This window comes from Gouania willdenowi, unplaced genomic scaffold, assembly GCF_900634775.1.
Source record: "Gouania willdenowi unplaced genomic scaffold, fGouWil2.1 scaffold_32_arrow_ctg1, whole genome shotgun sequence".
In the NCBI taxonomy this organism is placed as follows: Eukaryota; Metazoa; Chordata; class Actinopteri; order Blenniiformes; family Gobiesocidae; genus Gouania; species Gouania willdenowi.
The window spans coordinates 740,039-763,483 of record NW_021145091.1 but is presented as its reverse complement, the minus strand read 5'-3'; the positions used below and the strand labels follow the sequence as shown (position 1 = coordinate 763,483).

Sequence of the window (23,445 nt, the reverse complement as noted above, 5' to 3'; positions counted from 1 at the left end):
TTTTGGTGATGTTCTGGCAACCAAAAAAAAAAAATAATAATAATAAATACATTATATATATATACATTCCTTTCCCATCCACACTGTGGAACTTCTTGTTGATGATGTCATATGTTCTATCAGAGTCAAAAGCTCAATGTCGACAGGTGGCCACGTAACACAACTCAATGATGACAGGTAGTCTTTGTAACACTTGCAGAAGTTCCTCAATGATGATGTCTTATGTTCCAGCAGGGAGCAAGTACAATTTTCAAGGGGGCACTATTAAGGCATTTTGACATCCACATGTCCATTTCCCCCAAAATGTTAAATTGTTTGCCTTTCCTAATATACGTCCCTATTTTCATGAGATTTTTAATGTGTGTAGGTCCTGAAAAATGTGATAAAAAAATGCGTTTTAGTAAGAAGAAGAATATTAATAATAATAAAAACAAGGTGCATTACAATAGGGTCCTACGCACTGTTGTGCTCGGGCCCTAATTATTGATTCCAGTAAAAAGGTTTAAAATTAATATGAAAATAAATATAATCCAAATGAATGGAGAATCAGTCACGGCTTCGCTGACACCTGTGACACCTTCGCTCTATTATGTTTACAGCACTCCTATGAAATGATTATCAAAACATGAGAATAAGAATCAGATCTCAGCAGTGAGTGTTTTCAATAAATGCTGAGTATGAGTTTACCCAGCTGATAAGAGAATTGTTTTAGTGTTGCATCATGTAGGAGTAGAATAATAATGTGGTCCAATCAGACGGTGTCTGAGGGAGGTCCAGTCCTCAGGTCCAGCCCTCCACATCCCCTGGTTGGAGCAGGAATAATATATCAGTTGTTCATCAGAGAGGCTGAGGCAGAACGATGCAGAGCTCATCATCTTCTTCTCCTCACTATGAGCACACCTGATGAAGCTGAGCTCTGCTATCCACACCTGGGAAACTCTTCATGCAGGAGGATCGTGCGTTCTCACTCAGTGTCTGTGCTCCTTCACATCATCCTGTCCTCCATCTCTGTGCTCACTGTGACTCTCAACCTGCTGGTCATCATCTCCATCTCACACTTCAAGTATTGACATGTTCTATTGTTTTATGACTTATGTTGTTAGACTCCTGATGTTTTCTGCTATGATGATAATTGTTGTATCATATAATGATATCAGTGTGTTTCTCTCTATCTCCTCCAGGAAGCTGCACACTCCCACCAACTTCCTGCTCCTCTCTCTGGCTGTGTCAGATTTCTCTGTAGGGTTCGTCTGGGTTTTTATGATTTTCCTATTGATGGATGCTGGTTTTTCGGTGCACATTTGTGTGTTTTCCGTACGGTTTTCAGTATATTACCACCGCTGCTTCAATAGGAACTGTTGTGCTGATATCAGTTGATCGTATGTGGCTGTTTGTGATCCAATGCACTATCAAACTAAAGTCACTAAAAACAGAGCTAAGATGTGCATTGTCCTATGTTGGGTTGGTTCTACTATCTTTCATTCTGTGATGCTCAAAGATAACATTGAACATCCAGGTGGGTTTGATTCCTGTGCTGGAGATTGTACAGTTTATTTACCTCCTTTTGCTGCAGTTACGGATCTAATTTTCACTTTCATCATTCCAGTCAGCATCATAGTGGTCCTGTATGTGAGAGTGTTTATGGTGGCTGTGTCTCAGGCCCAGGCCATGCGCTCTCATGTTACAGTGGTGACACTTCAGAGTTCACTGAATGTTAACAGGTCAGAGCTGAAAGCTGCTAGAGCTCTGGGTGTAGTGGTTGTTGTGTTTCTAATGTGTTTAACTCCATTTTACATTGTTTCACTTTCATCAGGGTTTGGAGTGAGAAGTTTATCATCTTACATTTTTGTTATAGGTCTGTATTTCTTCAACTCTCTGCTTAACCCTGTGATCTATGTGTTTCTGTATCCCTGGTTCAGGAAATGTGTGAAATGTGTTTTTTCTCTTCAGATTCTGAAGTCTGGCTCCAGTGAGGCCAACATACTGTAAAGAGGAAAAGTCAGGGACAATGTGTTACTGGGATTTAATACAGTCACTGTAAAACTGTGGTGATGTGTGATGAATGTTTTTAGAGTTCTGTTTACTTTAGCCATAAATGAAAAGAAAACACCTGCTGATGTGTTGCTTCTAGAAAATTACATTGTATTTGATATTTTGAAGTTAAAGATAAAACCAATTTGGGAACTTTTACAGTGACATATTGTTTCAGAGGAAACTAATGTGCATTAATCACACTAACATTCTTGGTGGAGTTATTGATCTAATTTTCTCTTTAATCATTCCAGTCAGCATCATAGTGGTCCTGTATGTGAGAGTGTTTATGGTGGCTGTGTCTCAGGCCCAGGCCATGCGCTCTCATGTTACAGTGGTGACACTTCAGAGTTCACTGAAGGTTAACAGGTCAGAGCTGAAAGCTGCTAGAGTTCTGGGTGTAGTGGTTGTTGTGTTTCTAATGTGTTTAACTATATTGTACATTGTTTTACTTTCAACAGGGTTTGAAGAGAAAAATCCATCATCTTACATTTTTATTTGTCTGTTTTTCTTCAACTCTCTGCTTAACCCTGTGATCTATGTGTTTCTGTATCCCTGGTTCAGGAAATGTGTTTTTTCTCTTCAGATTCTGAAGTTTGGCTCCAGTGAGGCCAACATACTGTAAATCTTATAACAATTTAATTATTTTGTTTATGTTTGGAAATTTGTCATGACTGTGAAAGCTGGTGGAGTGAACTAAATTGAAAGAAATAACTTTTAGGTGATCAATCTGTTGTTGTGTCACAGTCCTGACATGTTTTGATATTTTTATGTAAAACTGATCTGAAGTACAATCAGAAGTTGCTGATGTAGAGATAAATGTGCCCCAATCACATGCACAGCAGGTTGATTTCTGTAGAGTTCAACAAATGATAGAAATAATAAAACATACATGTTTCATATATGAATAAAACACCTCATCTATTACAGTTTGTTTAAACAAAGCATAAAGTAAGTTAAAGTTAGGCAATAGTTTATTAGGAACAATGAAATAAATCAGCAGACTATCAAATGTGATCAGATCACACTTTACCTGTTGTTTACAATGTTACTTTTATAGATTTATGAAATAAAAACTAACTGTGAAATAAAAGTGACTTGTGTTCTCATTTGTGTGAAAATACCACATCACACAGCTGTTCATTAATGTATTGACTTGCAGTAAAATGTACAGATGAACAGAATAACACAATATGATTAAACATTTCACAACAGTTTTATTTATCTCAGTATAAACCACCAGTAAAAACATTAGTTTTTTTGGTGGAGGGGGGCTTTAAACTCGATAAAGTCTGTACAGTACAGACTATAAGATATAAAATAATTAATCCCACAATGAGGAACATTTATAATCATTGACAATGAAAAAGGAAAGGAAAACAATGCTTTGAAATAAAAAATAATAATTCATAATTAAATACGTATGAACTCAGTTAGCCTTATTGAGTGTGTGAGTAGACAGCACACTGGTGTGTAGTATGTTGTGCAGGGCTAATCAACTACATCTTGCTGTGGGCCATAATGTTGGAAGGCTATGGTTTGTGGGCCAGACATTCCTGTAACAGTTGGGTTTTTTTTTTTTTGCCTTATCTGCACATGCTGTCTAAGGTCAACACTTCCTGTAGTGCAATCTTTTTAAATCAACAATGCATGTTTTTTTTAAATTTTTGTTTTGCAATTAAATGAACTAGTGTAGTCCCCGTCGGAAATATGCATTCATGTACTGGGAGGAGCTTAAGTAGAATTGTCAATTATGTCCAAATGAGTGTGTTTTGAAGGTTGGATGTACAAAGAGGTGTACATACTCTGTACTCTGTAGTGTTATAAGGGGTTTATTTGCAGGTGCAAAGTAAAATAGTGTGTGTGAGATTTACCTGGTTTAATTCTATGGGACATGAACATGATAAATGTGTTTGTTTTTTACTCATTTTTATATGTTTTTTGTTTGGTGTATTTTTCTGTAATGTATGTTTTTTGGAGTCATGTGTATTTTTGTATCTGTTGTCTTTTTGTGCATTTTTTCTGTAATTATAGTTTTTTGTTGCTGTGGTAGTGTGATTCAGGAATCATTTTGTGTATTTTTGTATCTTTTTTGGTGTAGCTTTGTGCATTAGAGTTGTCATTTTGTGTATAAATATTTATTTTTGTGTATTTTGAGACATTTTGTGTGTTTTTGGAGGCTTTTTGTATATTTTTGTGCATTTCTGTTGTTGTTTTGTGTACTTTTTAGAAAAAATATTGTGTAGTTTTTTGTTTTCTTTTACTCATTTAGTATATTTTTAATATAAACACTGTTTGTGTGTGTGTGTGTGTGTGTCTACCTCCATCTTTGTGTGTTATCTCTCACACATGCGTGTCATGCACATAATCCGTCACAGGTTGTTGAGAAATAAAAAAAAATTAAAAAAGAGACAAGGAAGTACCACGAAAAATAAACGTTTTACAACACCAAAGTCGCAAGTTCAGCATGTATATCCTGGTGTAGTGCACGCATACGCATCAGCCGTGTGTGAGTGTATTTACATTGTAGTTGCTAGCATCTTAACACATAGAATAATATATGTTGTTTGATGCGCAGAACAAACAATAATCATAGTAGAGCCGTGTTGTGGACCCATCCGCTCACAAAAACATTCCTCTGTCTGAAGAAGCAGAATGTTTGTGATAAGGTCGGCTAATGACCGTTAGCACAGCCGCCGCCCACAGTCATGAGACGGAGGAGGAAGTGAAGTCCGTGACCCGCGATTTAAAGGAAGTTTGGAATCACGGGAATAATTTTAAATAACCATAAAATATTAAATAACCATGAAATATTAACTTAAATTACTTTTAGTAGTATAAAATTTTTTTTAATATTGACCTTTTTTTTTTTCTTTGAACCCAAACAAACTGCGACACAGTGACGTCATGAACCCGGAACCGGAAGTAACGCGTTCAATACCGTGCTCATTACTGAGAGGTGACGTTTTGAACATTTTTCTACACCAAATTACTCCAAAATAACAGATACACAGACAGATTCACGCGCACGCACACAACATTTGCTACTTAAAATAGAAGCAACATAAAATCAAACAGCTTTAACACATTAACATTACAAACACAAAAGTAAATGATAATTTATTTTCATGTACTACAGTTACAGGATCCTAGAAACTGATAAAGATACACAGCACACATGAACAGAGGCACACTTTCCTGTGTAAGACTGACAGTTTATTACAGCCTAGATAGAACAGAAACAGGAAGCACCAAACCACAGGCTGCAAATGTCCCTGAGACAACACCAGGCAAACACAACCCAGTACAAGTGATCAACACAACATCCAGCAATGCATCAAAGAACAGTGAATAATGTCCTCTAGAATATCTCAAATATCATAAAATAATGGCGTCTTACTGTCCAAACTACGTCTAAGGAGCCGTAGAGGCCTGAAATGTTGTCCTGCAGGGCTGTCAGCTTCTTCTCTCTCCTCTCTCCACAGGGCTTCCTGATTCAAACAAAGTAGATAGAAAACAATTAAACAAACATTTACATAAATATATCATTGATGTATGGGGTGTCAATACTAAAGTTGTGCATGTTAAATGAAACGGCAACTTTTTGTAGCATTTAGCCAAAAAAAACATGTTTTAACCATATTTACAGCAATATTTGTGAAATTTGTGAGAATTGTTTTCTTGTAAAAAGATAATGTCAATCTAAATCTAAATGTTAAATATTGAATCTAAATCAAAATGTTAAGTCTAGATATTACATTTAAATATACTTTTATTTTGGTGGTTTTGGTGAATTTGTATTTTGCTATATATTTAGTTTCACCCATGACATTTAGGTTTAACATTTAGATTTAATATTTAGATTCAACATTTAGCTTTAGAAGTACATTTAGATTTAAGATAAAACATTTAGATTGATATCTATATTTCACATTTAGATTTAACATTGACATTATATTTGTAAAAGAAAAAACTTAATCACATATTTAAAAAAATATTGCTGTAAATCTGGTGAAAAGTAAGTTTTTAAATGTGGTTTGTTGCTAAATGTTGCAAAAAGTTGCTGTTTATTTTAACATGCACAACTTTACAATCAGCACCACATAGAGATGTTGTCCTATGAAGGCATGGAGTGGTTTTAAGATGTGATGTCATCTCAGAGCAGTGTGTGAGCAAACTGGTGACCAGCATGAGCTGGAGGAATCAGACTGTGTCAGAGATGTTTATAGAGAGAGAGTTGTAACATTAGAAGTTTAAAATGTTTGACCATCATGTGATTCATGGAGATGAATTATTTCACAAGAAGTTATTGGTGGGAAATTTGAATCTATTGATTCCTAGTGATGGACTGGTAATTTCTCATCAATAACTGCATTGATTTACAATATTTATACAGTACACTGTCATATGTATGTGTATATACAATACATGTTTATGTAGTTCCATGAATACTGAACTAAATACTGTTTATTTCACTTATTTACTAAATGAGATGATTTAAAATGTGTGTTATCACTCATTCATTCCATCATTATGATTTAAAGATGTTTTTAAATAGTTTTCTCAGTAAAATGTTGAAATGGGACAAAGGGGGGACTTGAATTCAGGAATCAGAGAAAAGGGAACTAGAGCCAAAGAGGCTTGAGAACCACTGATCTAAATAACCAGTTTAACTGGGAAACACAAGTCTGTGTTCTCGTTTACACCAAAGGTTGTATTTTTTACTCAGACTAAGAGTGTTTGGTGTCAATCTAAAGATGATGTTTTTGTCTCATCAGCTGTTTTAGAAAGCATCATTGGTTCCAGAATGACAGCGTGGTACGGTAAACTTTGTGTCCAGTTGAGGTGAAAATGAAGTGTCTGGTGCAGACAAGCTTTGTAGGTTGTAGGAAGGACTAACATCTCCATGTTTTAGTCCCTCCACCATTTCACTTCTAATTTATGTGATTGTTCAGACCTAAAATGTCTGATTTTACAGCAGCTTTTTCAAAAAACGTCAACAAAAGTTGTCATTTTGATGTTTTATTATTTTCTATAACTTTGCCTAAACTGGTCAATTTATCAGAAAACCTGGTTGCCTTTGAATTATTTCATAACAATAGAGAAAAAAGCTCAGATTCTCAATAATTTAACAAGATATGGATTATTTCATCACATTTTAAAGGTTTCCAGTGCAGAGAATATTACAGAGAATCAGTTTAAGTTTAAGTTTTTGAAACAAAAACTAAAAAAAAAATCCTAAAATAAATAAATGGTTCTTTTCCTGTGAGAATCTCATCAATGCATTCATGACTTTTGCTACAAACACTTTTACTGCAGAATAATCTTATGTGTTCAGTCATTTGGGAACTTATTTTATACTGTTATTTATTAATTGGACATTGTTTTATATTTGAATCAATGTTTGCTTTTCCATTTTAGGACTTGATAGTAATAACTAGTTTTAATATGATTATATTTAAGGAGAAATTATTCCACATTTTCTTAGCCCGTAACATTTGTTAATAATGCCTATTGGGTGAGCTGACTCTGGTAGTTAATCATAAACAACATTAAGCTGTAAAAACCCTGAGTCAGGTTTATGATGAGTGATCCCACACGCACACGCGCGCGCGCATACACACACACACACACTTACACACTTTAGACAATAGTCCTCAACTGCCTGATCAAAAATCATTGACTATAACATTATCATAGAAACAATTAAAGAAACCATACGATACACTAATGTCCATTTATCTTAAATCAATCAGAGCTAATGAACAAACAGATGTTTTCTATGAAACAAGGCCACAGAACTAAAAGAGAAACCATAATGAGCTTTGTTTATGTTCTAACTGAAGACCTTCACATGACCTTCAGTCTGTTAGAGGAAGACATTATGACTAGAAACTAGTGTTGTGTTCAAGACCGCACTATCCGAGACCAAGACTTGCCCGAGATCAGAATGCGCCGAGACCAAGACAAGACCAAGACTTTCGGCAGCCGAGACCAAGTCAAGACCAAGACCGCGACAAGCCGAGACCAAGACCATAAACTTTTTTTTTCAATTTTAATAAATATATAACTAAATAAAATGACAAGGTTCGACAGTTAAATAACATCCTCTCTTTAATTTTAGTTTATTTTAAATACATGTGACGGACACAAAAGGTGCCTGCAAAAATTAACTAAAATATTAAAACTACTACTGCTACTGATAAATTCACAATTATTCTACATATTTGAAAACAATATTTTTATGTCAGCTGAATGTACAGCAAGTGTTTAAAAGTATTTCTGCCAAGAAATAATGATTCTTGATTCTGATTCTTTCAGTTGTTCAGGTTTAACAGGTCACAGAGTTCACAAGATAATTTTTTAGTTTGAAAAAGCATTTAACAGGTCATTTTTATTAATTCACTTAGTTGATATAGTTTAATTTGGTTGCTGTAATGTAACTAGGATATTCAATTAACAAAGGTTTCCAACTGTAACTGTAAAAGTGAAACTTTCTGAAATAAAACTACAAACAAGTTGTCAGCAGTGTAAAAAACATAGAGCTACAGGTAGATGTGAAACTAAATAAAACAAACCCTGGAACAGTCATGTGACAAATCAATCAATAGTTCTTGTTGAGAATTATTATTATTCTGGATACAGTGGAAACAGAAACTATAAAAATAATTATATTGTGAACCTGTTTATATTGTGGGGAACATATTATATACATACATGTAATTGGAGTCTAAAGACACAAAAAAAAAAACACTACTTTAAAAATAAAATAGACTAATATAAGACCCCTTTACAGTTATTTGACTCATTCTGTGCTAGTGCAACTCTGCGGCGATGACGCGCTGGTGACGACATAAACCAAGATGGCGGCGGCCCGGACTACAGCCGACATTATGTAATAAAGCCTTAAAAGACATGGATATAATGAAAAGAGTGGATGGACAGATGCATAAACATGCAGACTTTCACACAGACACACACGGACTTATTAAACACACACAGACTTAATAAACACACACAGACTTATTAAACACACACAGACTTATTAAACACACACAGACCTCAGTAAACACGGTAAACGGAACAGGCGTCACCGCCCGGCTGGCACTAGGACCCAGAAGCAGAGTAAGTGCGTCCCCTATCCAGCCTTCACAGACTGTAATATCATCAGTTTATCATTTTATCAGTTATTAGAGCTACTGTCTTTACCAGGGAGATAATATTTATTACTGGTGATTGTTTTCTGTTGTTTTACTGGGATTTTTACCGGTTATTAGTTCATATCTCCCTTGCGCTCCGTGGTCCAAACTGACACCGTAGCCACACACGCGTCACTCAGTCACATTAAGGAAGGTTGTGGTCATTATACAGGGTGGATTAAATAATGAATAAAGAATTGCTTTATCCCGTTCTTCTCTGTGTTATTATCACATTATAAAAAAGTTTAGAAATAGCAGGAATTAGTGCTGGTCTCGAACGGTCTTGACGGAAAATCCCGAGTCCGAGACAAGACCGAGTCAAAATGCTTCAGAGTCCGAGACAAGACCAAGACCTTTAAAATTTGGTCTCGAGACCAAGACCGGTCTTGACCACCACAACACTACCATGTCTATCTCTTAATATATCTATGGTTCATCTCTAGTTTTTTCCCCGTCACCTGTTTCAATTGACAACTTCATTCGCTGCTGCAGACATAAACAGACACACGTGAAGCCCCTCCCCTCAGCTGCAGCTGAACACCAATAGGGAACTATAAATCATGGAATCGACCAATGAAAACGGTTAAACGCGGAAATGGACAGAATCAACATGAAACGCTGTCACCGTGAGGCAAGGAATGTTTTTTTATGGGGAAATGTTCTGGGGAGCACTGATAATGTGTGTACTAGACCATCAATACCAGGGATTGTAGAGTCTGAAACATCGTAGATTAATGATAACTTCTGATACTGTCAAATATTCTGACCCCTAGTGGTGAAATAACTGATGCATCCTTGTCTCCATTTGTTTTTGTGTAATCATTATGGTCTAGAATGATGTCATCAGGACCATTTAAATTAAGTTTTGATAAACTTAATTTAAATTAACCTAAACAATAAACCAGATCAGATTCAGTAAACCATTGATCCCTGAGGGGAAATATGATGACTGTGACATTAATGTTGTTCTCATACATTTTTATATGACATAAATAATTAAAAATGAGCAGTCAGAATAATCACTGTCACTACAATTTATATCTACCTTTTAATTGTATCTTACTTTATTTTTGACATACGTTTTTGTTTAATTTTGTTTTTTTATTCATTAGTATTTATTTTGTATTATATATCTTTTTTTCCAGAAAAAAATAAATAAAATACTGGAGCTCGGTTGGGCGGGTGGGACGGCTCGTAGTGGACGCCAGAAAAATTCCCTTATTTTCAAATCCAAAACTTGACAGGTATGAACAGAGTCGCTTAATGATGACGTAATGCCATGTGTGTCGTAAATGAACGAGATGACGAGTTTCTCTGTGTGAACCGAGTTGAGCTGGTGATCACGTCCGTTGTACCGTACCAGAAAAGGGACAGGGAGGGGGGATTCCTGCTGTGAGCTTGGAACAGCCTGAGCTGGCAGTATGAGTACACCCATAATGGTGTCTTTCACTGGTTCTACATTCACTGGTTTTGTTCCACTCATTTCTCACCTTTTCTGAGGAGTCCATGTTTGCTGTCACGGCTGAGTGGTTCCACAATCCTCCATTCACCTGTAACATCAGCATGGAATCAGCTCCACCTGAAGGATGGAAGAGACAGAATGAACATGAAGGATCTAGAAATATTCATCCATCCTTTGCAGTGTCATCACTTTGAAATTGACTAAAACTATCAGTTTGTTCAGAGATCACATGATGTGGAGGAAAATGAAGGTCTTCAGTGGAAACAGTTTAACTTTACCGATTCTGCAACGTTGAGGAAAAAAAGAAAAAGAAAAAACTGACCTATTAATTAGAAAAGCTGGAGCGGAGTATGGAATGAACTGATTAGATCAGAGTGTTTATATCACACATTTTAGATGCAGGCCTATATAATGTGATAATAGTTTTTTGCTAATATTGGACTAGTATCAGATATCTATATCAGAATGGAACATCCCTACTTTAAACTATTGTAGATGAAAGGTCACATGTCATGTAGGTAATGTAGGGCATTAATCTACTGCCACATGACAAGTTAAGATCTAAACCCAACCATATAACACTGATGGAAAAGGTTCATCATTCATTTATTGGTCGCGATGGGGCGGGGCTAACACCGGAGCTACAGTCTATTTCCAACCAGGAAATAGTGGCAGGGACGTATGTTTATTTCAAAATAAAGGTGTATCTTAAAGATGACGATGTTCATCCATGTCTTCATTGTGCATCAATGTAAATGGATCGTTAATTAATTAATTGATGTGGATCAATGTATTGTTACACCACTATGTGGAAGCTGTTAAAAAAAGTTTCAGGCCAAACTGACACCGCGTCAGGGAGAAATTCACTCCACACACACACTAGGCATGGGCAGTAATACGGTAATACTGTGGTGTCATAAAAATAGCAACGGTATCAGTATCATTAGGGCTGGGTATCGATTAGAATAACAAGTGCCCGATTCGATTTGATTCACGATTCACTTTTGATTGATTTAAGGATATCAAGCAGTACCAATTTTACTTGGATATGAAAAACATTCTCATTAAAACTAATGATGTAAATAGTAGAAACTACAGCTTTATCTTGGTGCATTAGCAAAATTTGAATATTTACATTAATAATTGAATTTCATTAGGGATGTAACGATTAATCGTAAGGCAGTTAAAAATCGATTCATAGGTATCATGATTCACATCGATACTGTGAAAATTTAAATTTGCTATCCAGAAGAGTTGGCGGCGGGCGTAATCTGCTAATACTTTCTATCTGGCCGCCTTCTACTTTTAAACATGTTCATAAATGATTCCTTACCCCTTTAGCACCAAAAAATATCTGTAATATTACGTGAATATCTGTAAAAGTCAGGTTTTTCTATGAGCTCTGTCTGCTAGCATAGCATCTCTTCTTCACTGCAAGATATCTGCATGCCAACCGACCACAGTGAACATGACCTGAGCAGAGGGGTGGGCGATTCACAATCACAATTTTATCACAGTTTTTTTCATTCAAATAATTTAGACCATTTTAAAGTGATTTATTAATAAAACAAACTTACTTAAAATCATCGTCCTAAATGGAAAAGAAGGAATAAAAGATCATTTAAATTGTATGTAAGCAACTTATCAAACTGGTTCCAAGTACGATTAACATCAAACAAAAAGGCTGACATGTTATTTTAGTCACACAGTCTTTTTCCTTTGTTTAACTAAAGTGGTGTAGCATTAGCATTAGCAACACTTGTTACATAACCAGGTAGCAGATCAATCTAGTGATTTCTATTTGTTATTGAGGTAACACACTCATATTAATAAAATCCTATTTTAATCAGTGTTTGAACGCCTCATTTCACACAATTTAGACATTCATATCCTTTATAAGATAAAACGTTACTGCTTTGGTTATATTAGGCCTGGGTGATATGGACCAATATTCATTCTCTCTATTTTTCCTTAAAATGGCAATAGGTGATATAAACCATTTATTTTTATTAATAGTTTTACAAGAAAAACAATAATGGCCCAAAGTCGATGGAGAAAAATGCCACAAAGACCCTTTTATTAATTCTGTAGCATTGCTTCTTTCAGGGCAGCTCTGAGTGGCTGAAAGTCCTTTTTAAAGTAAATCACATTCAGGACACTGTCTCTTTAAGAAAGAGCGTACTTATGACCTGTTTAAGCACTTAATAATTTGTAATGTCTGTAATGCTGACATGCTGACTAGTAAATGATGTGATTTAGCAGAGAAAAAAACCTTTGGATGTTCTGTGTATGGACCACAGACATATGACACAGACAAGGCACCGCAAGGGTTAAAATGTGAACTACAGATGGTTCTAAGATCTCTGTGATTTGGGAGATCGTCGTCATGTTCTAATCCTTAATGATCTAATATCGTCAGATCACACACCAAAACTGAAATGACTTAAATCAATTCAAAGCACAGACAGTCTGTGTAAATAAAGTGGTAACAGACACATTGTAAACTCAACACATTCTCATTCCTTTGAGTCTCACAAAGGTTTTGTTCTAATGTTCCAGTGGCTGCACAACAAATCTAACTGTATAATAAGAGACACAACCATAAACATAAATAAATAATTGTAAATAAAAGCAAACATCCAGAAATTAAAATAATTCTGAATTGTCTTAAAGTGTAATAAGTCAGGTCTTTGGTAAATGTAAGAAAATACTTTTAAATTCCTGTGAACAGTAAAGTTCAAGAAAAATTCATTTTTCACCTTTTTTTTCATTGCTCATTCTCATCATTTGCTGCTGGAGCACAGGGAACAACTATAGTTTCCCATGGTCGTGAAGGCATCATGTTTATATGCAGCTTTCTCTGCCAATGTGAGTTTTGTTTACATGTGTTCTGAGTGTTGATTGGCTGGAAGGCTGGGGAATGGGCGGGGCATAAGCGAAGAAAGAGTCACAGTGTCTTACATTCCGTTCCCACAGGGAAGTGTGAGTGAATGACGGTGTTAGACGTTCTTTGTGTGTTTGATTGTTTATCTTTAGCATCAACTATTGTCTACAGGTTACTATGACCTCCATTAAAGCCTTTAAAACTGTGATAATCACATCCTTACAAAACCTTTTGGGCAGAGCTGTGGTGTGGTCCCTCCCCATGCCCTCCTACTAATCTACAGGCAGCAAGACATATTAAAATGTTAGATTCTATGGAATCACAGGAAAGCCAAAATTAAAAGGAAATGCATGTGGAAATATAAAGAGAATCAATAATGAAAAAATATACAAATGAAGTCATTCTTTTTCCATTTTGCTTTTTTCATTTTGTCTTTGTCTTTTCCATTTGCGTTTTTACTTCATGACTCAAGCTGTCGATAAAAGCAAAGTCAAATCAATGATGAAACATGATGTAGGAGTTTCCATTAGGGATGCACCCAAATGAAATTTTTTGGCCGAAACTGAAACACCAAAAGAAATTATGCAAATTATTAGTCCCCCATTGCATTTCTGGCTCTGAATGTGTACTAAGTAGGAATGTGCGATATTTTATCGTTTATGATTTATCGTGAGAAACATTCTCACCGGTAAGAATTTGTCATACCTCGATATAAACAATAAATTCAGAAATTAGCGAGGGCCACGGGCCATTTGTCCCTCAATTTAGCCAAGAATGCCCCAAAAAAAACATGTTCCACGGACCAAAACTGCGACTGTTTGTTGTCAACAACTTATTATTCTCTGGAGCGGAACGTTGTTTACGGAAGCTCTGACGTGCACCGCCACCGCCCACACACCACCGTCTGTGTGTGTGTGAGGTGTTTGTCACGGCTACCAGAAGCTGCCTTGCAGTGATACATCATGGACCACTACTGGGTTAAAACCAAACAACCATCCAACAAAGTGAACCAGTCTAAGTTCCTCCATCAGATCCACCCAAAGTTCTACAAACACGGAACAGAGATGAACCTGTAGCAACGATTATGAACTGGAAACTCAACTAAAGCTAACTATGCTAAGCTAACCCACCGACACACAGACAGGGTTAATGCTAACCACTCCATATAAGGACTAATAGACCAAGTAAAAAAAAACATCTTTTACTGTCATAAAACCACAGAGCCATTGATTTGTTTATGATCAGATTAAACACTTGTATGGAAGAATAAAAGCTAAACATGTCACACGTTGTGTGAAATAAATATTAACTAATGTCACTATTAATTCATCCCAACTTGTGAAATGCAATATTTTTAATTATATTTCATCAGCAGTAAAAACACTATTGAAGTTATTTGTGATTTTTTTAATAATAATAATTATATTTCAAGTGAGGAAATAAATGAATTACATACAGTAACACTAATAGTGATCCACATGCACAAATATATTCCATAAAATATCAGCTCATGAGCTGTTTGAGTCAGCAGTTATTGTAGCCTTTTTAAATGTGTCTAGTGATGTATTCACATATTTGTGTTTGTAAGGAACCTGTTTACACTAAGTTGTGAATTTTTTTATTTATAGTTTTTATTTATCGTGATTTTTATCGTTATCGCCCATCTCTAGTACTAACCACTAAAATTAAAACATTGCAATTGTATAAATTAATATTAATGCTTAAAAGAATAAATACATTAATATTAAGAAAATGTTTATTTAGCACAGACATTCCAACAATGCACAATATAAAATAAAATAGTTTAACCTGACCCCACTCATACATTAAATAATGTTGTACAGGCCTATAACTGAGCTGTTGGAAGAGTCACATTAAATATTTTATCTAATTAAAACACAAAGTGCATTAAAGTTATTGATGAAAAATCAGCTTCTATTGGTTATATTTATTTCTTTAGATGCACACACAGCTCTGTGTACATGTCTTTAACTCGCTGGTTTACTTTTAATCCAATCAACAGATAATCTTTATAACGTGGACCATTTACAGTCGTGATAAAGTTCAGACGTGCACTGACAGCAGAGTTGTGGCACAAATATAACGCCATACGTGCCCTGCTTCAGATTGTTGTGTAGAGGTCCCACGGTACTACAGTGTTGATGTGACACAGAAACATAAAACACACGTACTGATCCATCAACTCTGTTTAGAAAACTCTTCAGCTCTGTGAGTCCACGGACACGTTGGTCTGTTTCCAGACAAGCGCACGGTGTCCGCGCTGTTTACGTCATCACAAGATTGTTACAGCTTGTTTTACGTGTTCTTTTGTTGTAGTGAACGTGCACTGTGTGTTGATGCACTGATGCATATTCTGCTTGCTTTTAAAATGTAATCCCTCAAAATAATCCCCGTTTTTATAAAAAAAAAACATGTAATCTGATTACACATTTTTTAATATACTGTCACAGATTACAGTTACATGTTTTTTGTATCCTGGTTACGTAACACTGTTACTTGTAATCCGTTACTCCCCAAGCCTGCTAATACATAGTGACTACAAGCAGGAATTGTGTGATCAGCTATCAACTCGTCAGCCTGGACAGAATGACCCGCCCACATCCCTTGCTGTGGGCGGGTCTTTGATTTGACTTTGCTTTTACCAACAGCTCGAGTCATGAAGTAAAAGCCAGGCCAGATGTTCAGCTGTGGTTCTCTCAGGACAGGGGTCTGCAACCTGTGGCTCTGGAGCCTAATGTGGCTCTTTGACTCTATGCAATGGCTCCTTATAGCTTTAAAAAAACTATTGAAATAAATAGTTATTTTTTACAGAGGCTATTAATGATTAATGACAAATAAAATCATGATATAACAATTTGTTAAACTAAAATAAATCAAGTTGTGCAATGACTCAGCACCTTCCTACTTCACCTCCTGCAACATCTACAGACTAGGGCTGGGCAAAAAAAAACGATTTAATCGATTAATCAAATTTGTAGATAAAAACAATTTTTAATTAGAAAATTTGAGTTTCAATTAATATTTATATATATTTTTTTAATTATTTTTTTCCCACCACAGTTTTTTTTTTTACTTTTTCGCGTTCCGATGTGAGCCCGCCTCCTCTTTGTTTAGATTTGTTTACCCATTGAGTAGGCTATATGTGTGTGTGCCACAGGCATGTTCAATTTTTTATTCACACTATGCTGAGATGATAAGGGAAGAGTTTATTATTTTTTTAACTGTAATGTTATAGAATATGTAGTTATATGATTTCTTAATCAGAAAATTTAAGCTACTGTGAAGTTGTTGTTGCACTTTTGCTTAAACCTGGATTAAAGTTTGAAATTGTTGAATAACAGCCTTATTTACTTTTATTTTGAGATTATTCTATGCATTTTAACTCTTGAGGACAATCACAGAAATAAAGTTGCACTTTTGACAATAAATCTGATGTCTGCACTCATTTTAAAGTGCATTAAAAAAATATTGAAAATCAAATCGAAACTTGAATTTTTCTTTTTAAAAAGAGATTTTTTTAGGCAAAATGGCCGAGCTCTATGTTCATGTAAACTGAGATGTGTAAGAATTTGAAGATGCAAGATACTGTTTTATTTCTTGATGTTGATTTATTTTATTTTAAGCTGTTCTTAGGTTTCTATTTACATGATCAATAAAAAAAATTAAATTAAATCAAACATTATTCTATATAATTTTAACTGTATATAATGTAATACACTGTATTGTCTTCATAGAGAAGGTATTTATGGCTCCAGGAGGACTTTAATCCAGGTGAGATGAGGTTAAATGGTTCCTTGTAGAGTAAAGGTTACAGACCCCTGACCAGGGGAAGAGGGTTAGGAGACCCCACTATCAGAGCTGGACCCTCTGAATTTAATTCATGAGGTGAAACAATGCAGATGTTAAGTTATGCTACTGTTAACTTAATTCATGTACAGAATTTCTGCAAAATAAAAATTAAAAACATGTAACCTGTTGTTATGCTTTGCTGTTATTTAAAACATTTTTGTTACATCTTTTAAAATGATATAAAATAAATAACCTGTTATTTCAGCCACTGTTTGAAAACTTAATATTGACACTAAAACATTTTGCAAATCTCATTAAACTACGGTACGCTAGTTATAAGTCAACTATTCATCAGCATGTTGATGTGCTTCTTAACTTTAAAGATGATCAAATATTTCCATAGGAATATAATGACATAAGATGGCCTCAATGCTCTGGTTATGATCTCAATAGAAAAATAAAATAACATGAGACATCAATGATTTCAACACTGACCTGTTGTTGTGCAGTGCTGCCATCCATGTCATTTACACTTCTGTTGATTCTCCTGTGGAAACATAGACATTATATGTTAAGATGGAAACAGAAAACAGTCAATATAAAATACCCTCATTTCTGGTCTATAACCTGCTACTTCCCATCCACACAACAAATACTGTATATCTCTTAAAAAGACACAGAAAGATGTTCTGTTTTTAAAAAACTGTAAATTATTGATAAAAAGTGATTTCATCATAATGAGAGCCAATATGATGGATAAATATTACTTTGGACTCCTGTCCAGGAACTTATAGTGGCGGAAACCCGGTGGCCGGGAAGTGTCAGGTGAATGCATTTAAAGAAACGAACACAAACGCAAAAAGGTCACAACACGAATGCAAAATGGCCACAACGGAAGTGTTTCCGACGGACCGGTATTACAGACGGACACGTTTCTGGCGGATGTTTTTAACCCACCAGAACAGAGAAGAACAAGAAGAAGACATGGAAACCGGTCCGTCAGCATGTCTGCATTTGTGTTCATTTCTGTAAATGCATTCACCTGACACTTCCCAGCCACCGTAGTTAAGGATTAAAACATGACGATCTCCCAAATCACAGAGATTGTAGAACCGTCTGTAGTTCACATTTTAACCCTTGCGGTGCCGTCTGTGGTCAATACACAGCACATCCAAAGGTTTTTCTCTGCCAAATCACACCATTTGCTAGTCAATAGTGATGCAACGGATCATCATTGATCCATGATCGGCACGGATCGCTCTCCACGATTCGGCACACACGTGGTCTGCGGATTGGTTGACGGAAGAAAAATATATATTTTTTTTAAATCATTATTAGTAATGCCTCGATGAAGCCTGTTCCATTTGCGACGTCCATGTGTGTGTGTGTGCGTGACAGAACGACCGTACCCACGTACATGTGGTTCACACTCCTGGCCGTGTATCTGTGTGTGATTGTGTGAGAGTTGAAGAGAGAGAGACACACAGAGGGAGGCAGAGAAAGGAACAGTTCTGTGTGCGTAATAAGTCTGTATGAATGTCGTCATGTCTCCATCCATGTCTTTTAAAGCTCTTATTAAATAAATATTAGCTCTAGTCCAGATGGCCATCCTTGACTATTGTAGGAAATTTAAATTATAAACTCAGATCTGCTTTTTTTTCTTCTTTCATTCTTTTTGATGATGTGGACATAGACTAGTTTTTAATTCACTCTCCATGTTTAAAAAAGAAGGTGTCATAACTTGTTTTTTTTTTCTCCATACACTTATGTGTATGTAAATACATGTAATTACCTGTTTAAAGGATGATGTATCATGCCTTATATTACACTTTATATGATTAAAAATGTTATTTAAGCATTGGATTGACACCTCAAGTTAAATGTTGTTTGTATTTAATGAGCAGAGAAATGTTGCACTAAGTGTTCTACTAAATAAATGGAGAGTAAAGTTATTCGTCTGGTCTTTTTCTTTTTTTTCTGCTGATCAGAAAAATGATCCGATCCGTGAATCAAAACCGTGATACGATCAGAACCGTTCGTTTTTTGATCCGTTGCACCACTACTAGTCAGCATGTCAGCATTACAGACACCAAAGAATTATTAAGTGCTTAAACAGGTCAGAAATACGCTCCGTAATATCACCCAGGCCTAATGTAACCAAAGCAGTAACGTTTTATCTTATAAAGGATATGATTGTATAAACTGTGTGAAATGAGGCGTTTAAACACTGTTTAAAGTAGGATTTTATTATTATGAGTGTGTTACTCAATAACAAACAAATCACTAGACTGATATGATGCCTTGTTATGTAGCAAGTGATGCTAATGCTACACCACTTTAGTTAAACAAAGTAAAAAGACTGAGACTAAAATAACTTGTCAGCCTTTTTGTTTGATGTTAATTGTACTTGGAACCAGTTTGATAAATAACTTACATACATTTTTTAAAATTATTAGAAAATGACTGTGTCTTAAATGATCTTTTATTCATTTTTTCTTATTTAGGGCGACAGTTTTAAGAAGGTGAATTAATTTGTTTTATTAGTAAATAACTTTAAAATAGTCTTAATGATTTGAATTAAAAAAATCGTGATCGTGATTTTACAAATAAAAAATCGTGATATGATGTTTTTCCCATATCGCCCACCCCTAATAAGAGCTAATAAATGTGTTTCACCATGCAGGAAAATGTAATCAGAACAAGGTAATATTAACGTATAATAATCTTACAATTAATAAATCTTGGGTTTTTTCCCCTTCGTGTTGATTTGTCCATATCTGTTCAAATATTTTTTTAAAAACATGAACATTATAAATTCAGTTAATCACATGAAAGTACATTATCTTACTAAGGGTTATATTAAAAGATAAGTCTTTAACCAAAGCAATGTACAGGATGAGCTTTTAGGGTCCTGCCTATGTTACGAGTCCCGGTCGGTGACCACGTTAACAAAGAGAATGTCTGCAAAACACTGGAAAGTACATGTAGAGTTTAAGAGTAGGAACCACACAGCACTCTTGTCTTTTACCAGATTGTGTATATTAATTCTCTTTGAAGCTCATTTACAATACATTTCAATGTCCAGTACAAACAATGACAAATTAAGTCAAAATAGAATGCAATTCTATATTTATTCATCTTTTGTTATCCAAAACCATATGTAATTACTGCTTATTACATTTCCAGATGACTGATTGTAATACCAGAAATTTACACATACTGCAGCTTTAATGTGCTATAGGTTTCTATGTAAATAGCGCAAAACTCAGTTACTCTCCTGTGCCTCTAGCTATGGCTGGGCAAAAAATCGATTTAATCGATTCATCGAATTTGTAGATAAGAACAATTTTTATTTAGCAAATTTTAGTTAAAAAAATTATTTGTTATTTATTTATTTGTTTACCCTTTGAGTAGGCTGTGTGTGTGTGCCACAGGCATGTTTAATTTTTTTGTCGGGGAGTAGATTAGAACAGCACCGCTCAATCCACCACTTTGTATCCCTGTCTTTATATTATATTTGTATTTTTTGGCACTTAAAATATTTGTACATTATGTAAATTATATTAAGAATTGGAAAAACTGTAATTAAAACTTTTGACCACTAACTTAATGAGTTAAAAACATGTTTAACTCATTTAGAAAATGTGAAAGCAGCTTTAAATATATACTTTTGTGAATGAAAAATGTAGTTTTACAAAAATAAAACTTTACTTCATAACAAAATTAATCTGAAAACCAGAATCCAGACCAAAAATGTAATCCTGTAATGAAATCTGTACCATATTTGTGTGCTTATGTTACGGGCCCCGGCTGGCACGGTGTCCACGTTAACAAAGAGAATGTCTGTAAAGTACATGTAGAGTATAAGAGTAGGAACCACGCTGCACAATCGTCTTTTCCCAGATTGCGTATATTAATTCTCTCTTTGAAGCTCATTTACAATAATACAGTTCAGTGCTTTCAATATCCAGTACAAACAATGATGAATTAAATCAAAATAAAGTGCAATTCCATGTTCACTCATCTTTTGTTATCCAAAACCATATGTAACAACTGCTTATTACATTTCCAGATGACTTATTGTAACAACAGAAATTGACACATACTGCAGCTTTAATGTGCTATAGGTTTCCATGTAAATAGTGCAAAATTCAGTTACCCTTCGGTGCCTCTAGCTATATATATTAAAGGTATTGTAGACGATGTTTAGCTTCCGGGTGGATCATCAAGACTATTGGTCCTCCTAATTGTCAATCATGTTTACTAAAGGCCGTCGTACGTGCTCGTGCCCGGTGCGCACCGGGTCCTTTGAAAATAGATTTTCACTTACCGGTGGCGAGTCTGACATAGTGGGAAAAGTGCAAATCTTCTTTTGTAAGGTAAGCTTGTATGACCGATGTCCACACCAACTTGTAAACAGAGCTGTGCACGAGGAAAACGGGGCTCGTGCACGCTCTCCCGCACACGTAGGCGTGTTGCGCATGCGCGTTTTTTTTTTTTTTTTTCAAAATGTGGAGAGGGCGTTTCTTTTTTTAAACATCGTCCACAATACCTTTAACTATAGCGGGAATTACACTAAATATCGCGATACTACCGTGGCGAGGCGGCTCGGCTCTACCGCTGTTAAAGTCTATAAAACTGACATCACAAGTTGCACAACTTATCAAAACAAAGTGACTTATAAGTAATACAAAGCCTAAAGCTTTCATTAACAGTTGTTTTAAACCAAGCACTAACCTGTAAAGTACATGTAGAGTGTTAGAGTAGGAACCACGATGCACACTCGTCTTCTCCCAGATTACGTATGAGCGGAAACAGGAAGTGAGTCCACACTAATGTAACCGGGGAACTGCAATCTATAGTGCCGAAGGTTCCGCTCCTCTACAATAGTATTTATACAGGACTACTTTTACTAAGTACACAATAATAATAATAATAATAATAATAATAATAATAATAATAATAATAATAATAATAATAATAATAATAATAAGTGGCATCAAAACAATTACTTATAAAATAATATCAAATGTGGTTACATCTTTTGAGTGTACCATACTTACATGTAAACAAAACAAAAACAAAACAAAGCTCAACTGTCTTACTATAAATATAAATATACCTCCTGTCCTCCATGTTTTATGTGATTGTGTTTTAATGTTTCTTGGACGGAGATGAAACTGAAATGTAAATTTCCTCTTGTGGGACGAATAAAGGATCTCATTTAATAAACATTTGATGTAAGAAATCATTACATGTGTAGATATTATTTAACAGTTTAAATTGACTTTCTTTAGCTTTCAGCAAACACAAATATATCATCAGAATATTTTTTACTAAAATCAGAGTTAATAACTTGTAAAAAGAATTTATTTTCAAAGGAAGAAGAAAAACATTATGGTAATGAAATTTCCTTAAAAAATATAATATAATAATAATAATTTAAATAACAATTCTATTTTTAAACAAGGCAAAAGCAACTCTGGATTTAATGTGATCTACACAGTGACTTTATTTTCACTGCTCGTACAATATTAATCTAAAATATATATTGTTTCTGAGAACAAACCAATAATAATTTATTCATAAATTAATTTATACTCAACAAATTTCCTCTGAAATCCATTAAATCATCCACAGACCAAATCCTTCAGGCTGTAACTACTTTATTCACTCTTAAATCACCATTAAACACATTTATTCTGACTGGTTTGTCAATTAAGTTGCTAAAAAACGCTGGTTGTGACGTCAGCGCAAAAGTTGAGAGTGGTTGCCAGGTTGAGTATTTTCCCGCTGATTGTGAGATTATAAAATAACTAACTTAGTGATCAAACAGTTTAACGTTGGTTAAAGGTGATATTTATGTTTTATTTGGATGATGAACGGATGGTTTTTGGGGCATTTCTGTGGATATTCAACATATTTCATGCGGGGAATCGTCGGTTGTATCTGGCAACCAGCTAGAGTCAGGAACAAAGCAGTGAAATGGAGGACGGACAGAGCTGGATGATGACTACCGTTAAACTAGAAGAAGAAGAGGAAAAGGAACAAATATTATT

The 23,445-nt window shown here is 35.0% G+C and overlaps 1 protein-coding gene and 2 long non-coding RNA genes across 3 annotated transcripts in view; 2 read left to right on the top strand and 1 right to left on the bottom strand.

Annotated features, from left to right (window-relative positions):
• The window catches only part of LOC114459559 (NACHT, LRR and PYD domains-containing protein 3-like), a 629,510-nt gene that overhangs the window by 307,583 nt on the left and 298,482 nt on the right, over positions 1-23,445 (top strand). The window lies entirely within an intron of this gene.
• LOC114459576 (uncharacterized) overlaps positions 1-23,445 on the top strand; it is a 264,387-nt gene that overhangs the window by 109,022 nt on the left and 131,920 nt on the right. The window lies entirely within an intron of this gene.
• Positions 5,137-22,232, bottom strand: LOC114459574 (uncharacterized). Its single transcript, XR_003673407.1, has 4 exons — positions 22,124-22,232; positions 17,882-17,933; positions 10,721-10,809; positions 5,137-5,522 (listed from the first exon to the last, which is right to left on the bottom strand). It is a non-coding gene; the product is annotated as an uncharacterized LOC114459574 (long non-coding RNA).